The 13,651-nt window shown below is 35.3% G+C and overlaps 1 pseudogene; it reads right to left on the reverse strand.

The window, feature by feature from the left end:
- Positions 1 to 4,588: 4,588 nt before the first annotated feature.
- On the reverse strand, positions 4,589 to 12,366 carry LOC132632743 (calmodulin-binding protein 60 A-like; annotated as a pseudogene).
- Positions 12,367 to 13,651: the final 1,285 nt, after the last annotated feature.

A 13,651-nucleotide genomic window follows, 5' to 3' on the forward strand; every position in this document is an offset into this window, starting at 1 on the left:
TTCCATGTGAGGTCTGGGTTATGCATTAATTAAATGTGTGAATGAACCAAGTGTTGCCACAAAGGTCCTATTTTCTTATTTATTATCTGACACTCTCAGTTGAGTTTAAATGAGATACAAGCTGATCTGACCCTGACCCTGGGATGTTCCATCTTTGGTGATTTTGTTCGAAAACCATGAAGCTGGCACCTTTAATTTGGTGTTGGTTCTGGTATTATTAAAAATCAGAATGGATTCAAAAGCGTCTAAGCATTTAAAAGCCCAGTTTAACAATTTTAAATCTATCCAAGTGACCTGCTGAGTTTTGTGAGGATGTTTGAAACTTCTTTTGTTGGTGAAACATACTAGCTGAGTACTACTTGATCATTTTTAATAAATTGAATCTGTTTGCGTTCACCCGGGGGAATTCTGTAAATTGGATGCATGTATACTATTGTAGAATACTTGTTTGGATCTATATGAAGGGAGGGATTACTGTAGTCTACTGGTAAGCCTAACGAAATGTCACAGTCCTGCTTATGCGAGCGAATGCCGACTGTTTTATGCCCAGATTTGTTTATAGCTATTAGTTGGAATGCTGCCTGCTGGTTTTGTTCTATAAAAGAATAGAAACTACATCAGATAGACTGGCCATGCCTGTGGTTGAAATGGTCCCCCATGCTTGGTGCATGTTGTTGTCCTTTAAAACACTGGCTGCACTGGGAGTTATGCAACTTCTGAGGTGATCACAAGTAAAATAGCAAAAACAATGCATAGAGGCATAAAGTTCTTGGGTTGCTAAAATTGATGGTTACATTAACTAAGTACCAGACTAGTAATTACTAAGTTGGCAGATTGATAGATTATTTATACTCGACTTTTCCATAAAGCATCTACAAAAGGATTTCTCCTAAATAACAGTACATGGTCGCATTTCCTTTAGCTAGGGCAAAGTATATTACATATGACTGAGAATTGGCTGTGAATTGAACACATCATGCCTTGTGCATTTAATATCTTGATATCTTTCTGGAAGATATACACTAACCTAGCTAGTGTCTTGACATAAGCTGTCTCCAAAATGTTATAAAGTGTTGAGTTACTAGCTCAGAAACTAACGCTCCCTCAGTTCCGTTGACACTATCTTTTTTTTTTTTTTATCAGTCTCAATAAATTAAAAATGACATCTTCTTATATCTACTATAGAACAATTTAACTTTAACTTATAGCTTTATCCTTAAAAGAACAAACAGATTGTGATTGCTTCTATGTTCCCTATGAATTTGTATACATGGAATATACTAGTTATACATAGCACGTATATGAGTTAATGTGAGTTGTTAATCTGTCCTTCTCTTGAGTTTACATTATGTATGTTTAGCTTTATTCATCAATCATATACTAATCTTTTTCTTTCGTTTTATGCATGACATCTCGTGCGCGAGTTCAAGCGACTTGTCGTCTCCTTCCGCACTTGGCGTTGGGCTAAAGCCCAACACAACTCCTCTCGAATCAGCCCCCATATAGTAGCGGCCAATCCGCAGCCAAACAAGGAAATAAAATTTGGGCCTAAGCCCAATAAATGTGAACAGCAACAGTGACGCAGCAGCAGTCCCTGGAAATGGGCTGAACCCATTTAACCTATTTGCTCCTCCACTTTATTTTTTGTGCATTTAATTGGTAATTGTATGACTGATACTTGTTTATTTGCTTAGAGTAAGTAAACCTTAGCAGAATTAGTAGTTTAGTATGGGTAGTTAATTCCACAAATCACATTCACTTCTATTTTTAAAATTATTTACAGTATCTATAATATATATATTATGCTTACTGTCTTAGAAGTTTAAAACGTCACAAATCTTACACTAACGTTAGCTTATTCTAAGAAATAAAAAGCAAATTAGTTTCAACGGATAACTTTTTTTTCACTTTAGTTTCTGTTCAACACTTGAAATACATATTTGTTTGAAACAACTTTAGCACAACATATATACTAGTCTTTATATGAAACCTTTAAAATTTATTTAACATTAATCTTACAATAATCCTTTTAATTTGTGAGTCGGCATAATTCACTTTTTTCCAAATACAATATAAACATCACATGTTTCGCTTCTGTTAGTTTACTTTAACTAAACTCTTTTATGCAATTACTACTTTTTACCAATTTTACTTTAAACAACTTTATCAATACTCAAAGAAAAAAAATCATTTTCTTTCTATAATATTATATTTACACTTAGCCTAATTAAATTTTAGTTCGGTCGGTTAACCATTGTTAATGGGTCTTAAAGGATGCCTAATACCTTCCCTTTAGACTAATTGAACCCTTACCTAGAATCTTAAGTTTCGCAGACCTTAAACAGAGTTCACTTTAGAAAATAACTTTAATAAACTTTAGGTGTCCTAATTCACCATAAAATAATTAGGTGGCGACTCCTTAAAACAAATAAAAAACAGGAATCTCCAATATGTCGTACTCTAATTTAACTCTCCGGGGTTAAAAAGGGGTGTGACACCTACTCTCCTCTTTCCCTAAATTTCCTACTCATCTAAATCTCTCTCTCTCTCTCTCTTCCAACTTCCAACTTCCAAGTTCAAATTTCAAAATTTAAATTTAATGGATAATGATAATCCTCCACCTCCTCCTGCAGTCCGAAGATCAATTTCAAGTCTGGTGTGGTTGCATTTTGAGCGAGAGACGAGGAACATGTTAAATGTCAACATTGTGGTCAAATATATCTCCATAAGTCCGAACCGATTTTTGGGGGTATTGGTCCGTTACGTAGGCACTTGGACAAAAGGCACAAAATTAAACATTGAAATTTATCTCTTCTTTAAATTTCTCCGTCGATGCTAGCGTTTTGAACTTTTCATTTGTAATAAGTTAACCGTTCAAGTTTGTATGTTTTGAATTTGCAATGTTATCAATTTAAGTTTGAAGTTTTATTTTAAATTACTTATGTAGTCTTGTATCACATTCTCAACTTTTTATAATTTTTAGCACTTTAATAGCCGTTGGGAGTCTTCATTCCAACAACATATTCAAGATATACACAAATATACCATTAACATATACAAGATATACATAAATTAGGAACTTTTTTTTTGGCTATAAATAAGCTAATCTTTTTTACCCCCCCCCCCCCCCCCCCCAACCCAAAAAAAAAAAAGTTGAAATGAAATCACACAGTAACTAAATGGGAACAATGCACATGAGTTTTGATAATAAACCAAAGTTCTTAATTTAATTATCTCATCTGATCCTAAGTCCTAATGTCATGTGCAGATTGTCACCTCTCCATCATCGGAGGAGACATTTCAAATACGCTAAAAAATATTTAATTATTATTATATATAAAATATTTGAAACTAATAAGATCTTAGACATTGGTTGTTCTACATTTTCGAACTTCATCACAATCTATCTTCCAATTTCTCTGTGAGTTAATCCTTTTATTTCATTTTAACGATTATGTAAACTCAGGTATTAGTAGGGATGACTGATGACACATCATTTTGACATAACTATCTTCCTTTTAATTATGCTAATTGATTATTTTTATAATAATATCCATGATGCTCAATAGTGTTATTATATTAATTTTCTTGAATCATGTTCACAAAAAGATATTTTCTCTGCCGCCATAATTTTTTGTGTTGCCAACTTATTTTTTACAACAAATAGGAGAAAAAAGAAGAAATGGTGGAAGTTACGAAATCTGTCATATATATATGTAAAAATGCCTATTTATGATTTTTTATTTTAAAAAAAAATTAATTCGAAGTGAGCCGGGTCGGGCCCTCGGTGGGCGAGAACCCGAGCTATTGGTGGGTTGGGTTACCGGGCTAAATGGCATGTCCGGCCCAGCCCACTAATTTTTTCCACTAGCCCAGCCCACCATCCTCTTACCGGGTTAGGGGGCCGGGCCGGTTATGGGCCGAGTTAGGTGGGCCAGTCCCGGCCCGACCCGGACCAATTGACAGGCTTAATTTACGGTCCTCTTCCGCCGAAAAGATGGTAAATTTCGGACGAAAAAGATAACATGATCAATAAGGCAAAGCGGATCGGATTGATGTGATATGCATGAAACAACTACAATAATTAATTAACCAATATATGTATACGTCACTACAAAAAAATTGGTAATTTGTGGAGGTTGAAAGTTGCAATTCGCGGAGGTATTAGCCTTTTTTAGCAACTAGTTAAGACTAAAACCTCCGCGAATTACAACTTTCAACATCTGTAAATTACCTTTTTTTTTTTTTAGTGTACGTTCGTTAAAGGATAAGAGAAAATGGTGATAATCATTATAGGTGATAATCATTATAATGGACTCTACATGCTAAAATAATAGCATGTCTCTTTCACCTCAACAATAACTGATGTTTACATGACCATATAAGTAAGTATATTATATTGTTCCAAATTCTTGTGACTATATAATTGTTCAACACTGGTGGCTAAGTTCATATTTAGCAAAATTCCATGAACGTCAAGACTTCATCCAGAGAAATAGAGAAGGCTTGAGGTAGTAATGTTCTTTTGGAATATTATAATTTATAACAAAATGTTATTAGTTGTGGAAACTGTTACAGCGTCTTCATATAGAGAATATCAAGAAAAGATTTAAAAAAAAATCTTAAAAAAATAACAAGTGCTAATTTGCAGTCACACTTTAAATATGAGACTGTTGAAGTCTCCTTGTAAATTTCACTCCATATTACTCTAGTACAATAAACTAGAAGAGATTAACCAACGAAATAATATTCTACTGGAAGAGAGGACTCAGAGGATAGTGGATGGAATGGTCATATAGAAGAGGACCTGGTACTTCACCAATAAGAGTTTCTAAGCTAATTTGGCTTGCAGAGTCATAATTATTGATTATACTTGTGCCCGGCATATAATTAGCATTAGACATTGGTTGCTGCTGTGTGTCAGCTAGATAATAAGCCTCTGAAGAGAATCCATTAGAGCCATCAAGAGCAACCGCTTCCATTGGACAAACGGCATTTGATAAATAGGAAGAACAAAGCAATTTAATAGTATCATCATCCAAAACCTTGAAATTCTGGCCAACTTGAAAGGCCGTTTTTACCAGTTCCATAGCATAAGCCTGTCATCACATGAAGTAGAAAGGGAATAAAAGCAAGTCAGTCATTAATCCTCATGACAAATTATTACTGCACCTAATTCTTTTTGCTAACTATATATTCGGTATCGATCTGGAACCACAAACTAATTCTAATTTAAGCCACGTAAAGCCTACTAAAGAGGACAACGCTCCCAGCCAGAATCTTTTTCTCGGGACTTAAAATCCGAGACCTGTAGTTAAGAATGATTCTTCCATCCTTGCCAGTGACAAAATATTAGTATACTGCTTGCTTGTTGAAGAAAAATGTTAAAAAGGAAGTGAAAAAAGGTAAAATTAGAACCTTATGAGCTCCAGTCAGCTTTTCGACCGACACGAACTGCCCCTCTTGGTATATTCCGAGCAATTCTCCCACATCACTAAATACCACTGGTACACTTTCCTGGGAATGGGCAGAAGGATACACGTATCTTTTCAAGTCAAGTTTACTCTTTGCCTGATTAACTGCTGCATCCAATTTCTCAACGCACATATGCCTGCCGATGATCTTTACATATGCAATATGCAAATGTTTCAGTAGTTCATTATGCAACATGAACAAAAAGAGAAAGTGCACTAGATTGGCCTTAGTAAAACAAATTAACATCATAGTGAAGACAAAATATCAAATTAAAACAGCTAGCTAGAAGTTTCAATTCATAACTCTTCAACTAGTTAAAACATGTAACCAGCTATGACGACCAAAAAAAAAAAATAAACTACCGGCCGGCAGGTGAAATCATGAATTCATATCCTATCAGGCTCAAACTATATCAGTAGTCTCCTGCTCAGTACAAGCTACAGCTTGAACCGCTTGCCAATAGACGGGAAGTGGGGGAAATATCTATGGCTACCATGTTCAACTATTTTTACCATCCATATTAGATATGATGGACAGGAATCAGCGACACAGTATCAGGCAAATTCGGATGAACCTTCATCCGAAAGAGGTTAAAGTAAAATTTTAATTAAGCAGTAAAAGTTTTTATATCCTCAACTATATATGCTGTTGAAGCGATTTCTATTAAGAGGGGCGAAAATTCTTACTTTTAGTAGGTTATCACGGTTCAGAAAGTATTGAATTAACAAGTCCCTGACAGTTTTAATGTTTTCCTTCATTAAACAATCATGATAAGGACCGTCTTTGACAGTCGTCTGCAGTTTCCATACTTGATCATCAAGATTTAGAGGCCTCTTGCTCTTAGGCACTGCAAGATTCAAACAATATTTATATATGCAGCATTGGGATCTAATTTAGGAACAAGAATATATGATTAATTAGAAAGTCTTACTGGAACGACGATCCATCACGAAGAATGGTTCAGTGGCTGCTTCCTTAATTCTAGTTCCAATATCGTAGGGATGCACAGCTCTTGCACCTAGTCTCAACTCACGTTTTCTCATAGGGTTTTTAGTATGTTTGAATGAAATATGACTTACAGAAACTGTGCCATCTTTCAATCTGACATGAGGATCTCCTCGAATCAGCGATTTGTCACCAGTACAACTTGCAAAGTCTTTCTCAAGGACAACTATTTCAACCTCTGCTGATGCTTCTGGCTCAGATTTAACAATATTCTCAGTACGGCAATCAACTTAGTCTAGATTTAAGGTGTTGCCCCGATCTTCACCTACGGGTAGCCCAGTATAAACTGTACCATTTATGTTGCTTGAAAACTTTAATTTTAAATGCCGTGATCCACACTGATCACAAGGGTTAGAATTTTCCTGCTCTTTCCTGTGCAATATGTACAAGTCCCACTATCATATAAAAAGCAATGGAAAAAGATAGAACACAAATTTGTGTATCAAACACCAGCAGGAACAGGATTAATGAAAATAAAAGTAGCAAGGACGACGACAATGATGATTAATAATTATAATTATTAAGGAAAGGACGCTTATCGTTGCCTTGGGCCGGTTGAAATCTCGTCAACTTTCGGTTCGACTCCTGCAGCCTGTATAGTTTCACTAATTAGATGACAGAAGCTAAGACTGAAAATCAAATCAACAGGGCCCAAAATAAAAAGTAATGGTACTGTTTTTTTAAATCATCTTGGCATGAATAGAAGACATAAACATCAAAGACCAATAAATTAGATGACTATCAGCACAAGAAATTGACCAACATATTCAGAAGCTAATGAACGATGAAGTGAACAAATTCTTGGAAGGGGTAAAGAGAAATTAAATGTCACGCTTAGCTATTAGCACACAATTGTAAGTACAAATAGACTACTAGGATTTTAGGGATATGATGCGATAGCATATATCCTAGAAATAGATCGATTGAGGTTGAAATAAAACACCTAAGTGGCCAAGTTGCAATAATAAGTCACTAACAAATTAACCCTTTTCCCTGCCGAAAAAGAACGATTCCTTGTCAAAATTATTTTGGCTCAACAAGAAGTTGCATTAAAATTATTTTGACGCAAATAACATAATTACGTTGACTTCGTGTGGTATTTGCTCCAAATTCTACTACCTCCGGTCCATCTCATCAACTTAACTGTCTCCTTTTTTGGCTTCCAATCTTCAATTGCTTATTGTTAGAGCTAAGGAGGTGATGCACAGATTAATGTTCATTGGCAATAAATTAAATGTAACGACTCAGAAACTATACGACAAACCTTATTAGACCAGCTATTAGTTAACCAAGTTTTTATCTCAACATATCAGTACTAGTAAGCTGGAGTATATATATATATATATATATATATATATATATATATATATATATATATATTTTGAAAACAATTACGGTTGTCATTTTCTGATATTTTTGTGCTAAACAGTCACATGATGTGCTAGTTACTTCTCCGATAACCTTCACGGGCGAGAAAGTGATGTTAAGACTTTTGAATAATACCAAATATTTTGCTATTAATATTTGCTGAGTCATTTTAGCTTCTTCTTAGAAGCTTTTTCTGAATTACAAATAAATAAATTAAAATGGATTGCTAAATAAAAAGAAAAATGTCTCATGAAAAAAGGCAACCCTAAAAGGTTCATGTGCCCTATTAATAAGGAGTATCACGTTAATTAGGCACAAGGCGCAAGTAAACAACTACTATAGTACTAACATATGAAGGCATAAAGTGTTATATCCCGTATTTTTGAACGTCGGATTATTTGTAAGCTGAGGTGGGACTCACACAACAAGATTTTTTTTTGGAACATATGACAAGTTATATGAATCACATATGTAAAGTTAAACACAACTCATGAAGGACCCTTGGGCCAAATCAAAGTGGAAGCCCTCCAAACGAATATTTTTAAGAAAACGTTTTCGGGTGATCTGACTTTGAGGGGCAAAAACGGTATTATAAATTTGGAATTTGGAAAAATACCAAGAAATAAAAGTGATAGATAATTGAATTAGCTTTTCAACCATAGGTCGTGGGTTCCCATGTGACGTCGGAATAAGGAGATATGGATGTTTTAAGGAAAAAAGGTCAGTGGGCTAGGCCCAATCCGAGCCCAACCGGGTTAGGCCCATTACCCATGTCCTTATAAGTGCCAATTTCGGCCTTCCTCATCATTTTAACACCAGGAACATCCAGAAAATTCTGGGGAGAGAGAGAAAAAGAGTTTTGGAGAAGAAAAAAACCAATTTTGATCGAAATTTGAGCCCCGAATCCCGAAGCCCATGAAGGGAAAAGTGTTGTACGCTGCGTTGTCTTCAATTTGAGCTAAAAATCAACCAAGGAGGAGAGTGATAACGTGGTGGCTGCATACTTAAGGTAATATGAAGGTTCCTTTTCATTGTTAACAAGTTTATTTAAAGATTTAACGGATTAGGACGGAAAAAAACAGCGATATAAATTCGTTTGTCGGTATTGATGTGGTAGCCGTATAGGGGGCTGTTTTGGTGGGGTATGATGAGCTAATTTTATTTAGTATTTTGATTGTTGTTGTGTTGTGGAATGTAGAAAGGAAAAGAATTCATGAAAATATGGAAGTTGCATGATGAATATATATAGCCGTGGGTACGTATGTGTGTAGAAGGATGAACCAATTTTATTTGTTATGTTAATTGCGTTGTTGAAGCCTTGTAATGGAAATGGAAGGAAATGGTTCAAGTTGGTATGGAAAAATTGTTGAAAATGGTTATAGGAACTTATGTGATTTTAATGTAGTTTTTATGTAATTATGGAAGTGGAGTTCTAAATGTGTATTGTTATGTTGATTGGTGAATTTGGAGGGATGTAAGTCCATATTAGCATGAAAGGTTGGTTGTTAAGTTGTTATGGGAAGTTTTGTGATTTTATGGTAGATTTATGTAATTATGAAAATGAAATTGTTAAGGTGCAAATTATGATTATGGTTGATGAAATTGGAAGGTGGAAATATGTTATGAATATGTATGTTGAAGATTAGAAGTTTTGGATGGATTATGGTTTGGTGGGAAATTTGTATATTTTGTATATTTTGTGAATATTTTGTAAAATGATATGAAATGTTCCGAATTGTATTGGAGTGATATTGATTAGCAAATGAATATGAGAATGTTGGTATTGAATTGAAAATGTGAAGTTGGAATGAAAGCTATCGCACTATGTTGAAAAGAAGACTAGTTATGCTATATTGTGTTTTGTAATGATTGTTGGTGTTGTTGTTGAATTATTTTGGCCGAGTTAAATTATCGGGGATGTTATATGTATAGGGGAGATGCTGCCCAAATTTCTGTAGACAAGTATTGGTTAAGATTGAACTTTTAAACCTTATGATTTATATTTGGTAAATGTGACCAAATGTAGATTTTGGACGAAACGGGAATTGAATTTGGAGAGGCGTAAGGAGCGAATAAGGTATGTAAAGCTTTACCTTTCCTTCTCTTGGCATGTCCTAGGTATGATAGGCTTTGATACGAGCCTCGGGGACGACTCTACTCTTCGGAATCTACGTTCGAATTTGCCCCTTTTTCCATTCAGTAGAATTGAATTGAATATGTTATGAACAGTTAGAAAAGGTGCCTAAATGTCTAGAACTTGCACAAATAGGACCCGACTACCTTAGAACTCTCACGGTAACGTTATGAAGTGTAACATACGTAAATTATGTGCGCCACCTCATTTGACCCGAGGTGGGCCCACTTTCCCGGATTTCTCTGATTTGTTCCGTTTGACTTATTTTGGAAAACAAATTTCAAAGGAAAACTCTTGGTTACTCTTCTAACTACTATATGACATTCGTTTGACTCATTTTGTTAAGTCCCGTAATATATTTTGAAACATGAAAATGATTTCAGAAAGCTTATTTTGACATATGCTATTGTGATATCCGAAAGGCATACGCTATGACTACCGTTCAATCTCTTTTATATGATTTGCCGTCTGAGTTATGCTATCGAGATTCTGTAAATGTTTATATTTTGACATGTTCAAACAATCCCAAAAGCTTTAATTTGATATAATCCCCCGCGACATTCGAAAGGTACGTGCTATGACTATCGTCTGATTTCTTTCTTAAATGACCTGTCATTCGGATTATTTTGTCGAGTCTTTGTAAATATTTTATGATGCATAAGTTTCTCACTACTCCACTCGTGGATGCCTTAATGCTTCCTTCACTGAGCCCGGGCCAGGATATGTTATCACGCGTATTCCACTGCATTGTTCGTCGTGCCTCGATGTGAGGGGGCAGGTATGACACGTACATGGGTTCTGGAGTTATGTTGTGCCATGTACATATATTCTAACATTCGATGATATGATATGATATGTGCACATTCTGTTATTTGATATGATATGGCCATCTGATATGTTATGATATGTTACGGAGATGTTCCCTACTCTGGAGTTATGCTGTGTTGTGGCGCCAATGACGGGGTGGCGACCACGTTCTGTTCACTGAGTCCCATGACGGGGCCGGATATGGCATATGTTTTGACATGCATTGATAGTTCTGTCCACCGCGTCCCTCACGGAAGGGCCGGGATCTGTTATACGCACATATACGACATACGATCCTGATATGCACGGTTTGTGTTTGGAAAGTAAGTTCTCTGGCGTTTTGTATCCTCTGTACTTCTTCTGACCTATGATATTGATATACATGATCTGTGTCTGGAAAAACAAGTATTCTGACATTCTGGATCCGTACTTCTTCTGACATACGACTTCGGCTCATATGATCTGTGTTTGGGAAACAATCATTCTAATATTCTGAGTCTGCACTTTTCTGACATACGACATCTGCTTACATGATTAGTGATCGGGAAATAGCGCTTTGATAATCTGGATAATGTATTTACCTTTGTACTGTTGATCCGGTATGTTCTATTTTCTGTATTTCATGCTTTACATACTCAGTACATATTCCGTACTGACCCCTTTTCTTCGGGGGCTGCGTTTCATGCCACGCAGGTACCTACAGATGAATAGAAGATTTGTCAGAAGATATTCCAGCAGGATTGGCGAGCTCCATTTGCTTCTGGAGCGTTGCCGAGTCAGAGTGCATGTACGATATGATTTCCGGATTGATGGTAGAGACTTTGCAAACAGAGTCGTGGGTATAGTATGTCAGTTGTGTATGCGGCTTCATCAGCCGATATGTCGTTCTGTACTATGTGTTAAATTCTGCATGATCGTAGATTCTGTTTGATTTGGAAAATATCGGACAAAATTATTTTGAGAGTTTATTGTGTATTTTATTTTTATTTGATTTAGAAAGTCTATTAGGATTATGTGTGTTCTAAAGGTCTGTGGGTTCGCTCGGCTTCGGATGTGGGGCCGGGTGCCCATCACACCCTAGCGGAATTGGGGTGTGACATAAAGACAGGTGTAAAATATAGATTTAAGGCAGATGCTACTCACAGCTGGATCAATGCATAGCCGCCTCATTGACTTGAGTAAACGCAAGACTTGGAGCACAACCATAACGGACCTGATCATCAACAGCCCAAAATGAAGTAAAACTAGTAGAAGAGAGCAAAATTAAATGAAAATTTCAGTTTTTAATCAATTCTGTTAATCCCCAGCTGGAACATGCAAATCATTAACGGTATCAGATATTCAGAAATACTAAATAACACCAAGCAAGATAAAAAGCGAAGATAATAACAAAGAAGGCCGAGATAAGGGAGAGAGAGAGAAAGGGCAGAGACTTTAGTTTGCGGAGTTTTCTCTTCCTATGAAATGAGGCCAAGGTAGGTCCTGAATAACTAGGAGAATTTTCTTCCAGATCCATTTGCAAGTGTTTTTTTTTTCTTTCTAAAAGCTAGTGATTATATTGTTAAAGTAGAAGAATACTTTTGGAAAGTGTATTTTAGTACTAAAGCGAGAGACAGCGCACATAATTTATAGCAACTCGGGAGACTCAATATCCATGAAACCGCGTATGTGGATAAGTTAGCGGCCCAACTCTACCGAGAAATATCAGTGAAACCGAAATGCAATTTACTATACTACTCTTTTGAAAAGTCATTGCAACTCCAATGGCATAGGAAATAAAACATGAGAGGGAACATGAAAAGATATAGTAAGACAAATAGACAAATTCAAAAAAGAGAAAAACAGCAACCAACTTAGGTTAGCATGTAAGAATGGTTGTACAAGATCTTTGATTAAGTTTTCAAAATCTGTTTGTATGATCTCCACTTAAATCTTTTGAACCCTATGGACTCTTGCACCTTAATTGACATTTGTTCTTTTCCTCGTTTTGATTTTTTTATTACATAGGGGAAAGGGGGAGGTGAATAGGAGAAGAAAATGCCTCATAAATTTTAGCCCTCCAACTTAATTATGGAAGGCATGGATCTTTCTTATTTTCTCTTTTTTCTTTTCCTTATCCTTAACATTTGTCCTTTTCCTTTTGTTGGGAAGTTGATTAATATATATTTTAGCCGTTTCTCTCGATGTCATTGGAATAAGTTATCATTTAGATAATTATACTTTTGTATCTACTTTTGATTATTTTTGTACTGAAATTGTAGTTCGTCGCGCTCCCATAGTTTTGCAAAGCATATGGCTTTTGTGTTTCGATGAGTTCTTTTCTGTATTTTTTCCATATTCTAATTTCATGAAGTCTTTAAATAATTTCTTTTCTTGCATTTTGTGTTTCGATGAGTTCTTTTCTGTATTTTTTCCATATTCTAATTTCATGAAGTCTTTAAATAATTTCTTTTCTTGCATTTTGTGTTACGCCGCTTTAAGAAATAAGAATTGACTGGACCAGGGAAAAAAAATAAGATTAAGGATTGAAAACTTAATTCGAACCGATGGAAACAGTACTTGAAAAATGAATTGCCTAGAGACTGAAATTTCGCATACGGTTAAATTTGTTTAATTATATGTTAATGTGTTTAGAGTTTATGCATATTTGTGCAGTTCGATTTTAAATTTGTATTGAGTAATATTTAGTATTATGTTTAATGGCACCAACTCCGCGAATAAATTAAATGTCTGCAATTGGTTTAGTTCTTATTCATTTTTAGATATACTATTTTTTTAAAAATTAAATTTAGCCATGATGGCCTTTTTATTAATTAATATTTTTAGATATACTATCAAACTTTGATTGAAAATTATAATTTC

Source organism: Lycium barbarum, chromosome 3 (genome assembly GCF_019175385.1).
Source record: "Lycium barbarum isolate Lr01 chromosome 3, ASM1917538v2, whole genome shotgun sequence".
NCBI classification, from domain to species: domain Eukaryota; kingdom Viridiplantae; phylum Streptophyta; class Magnoliopsida; order Solanales; family Solanaceae; genus Lycium; species Lycium barbarum.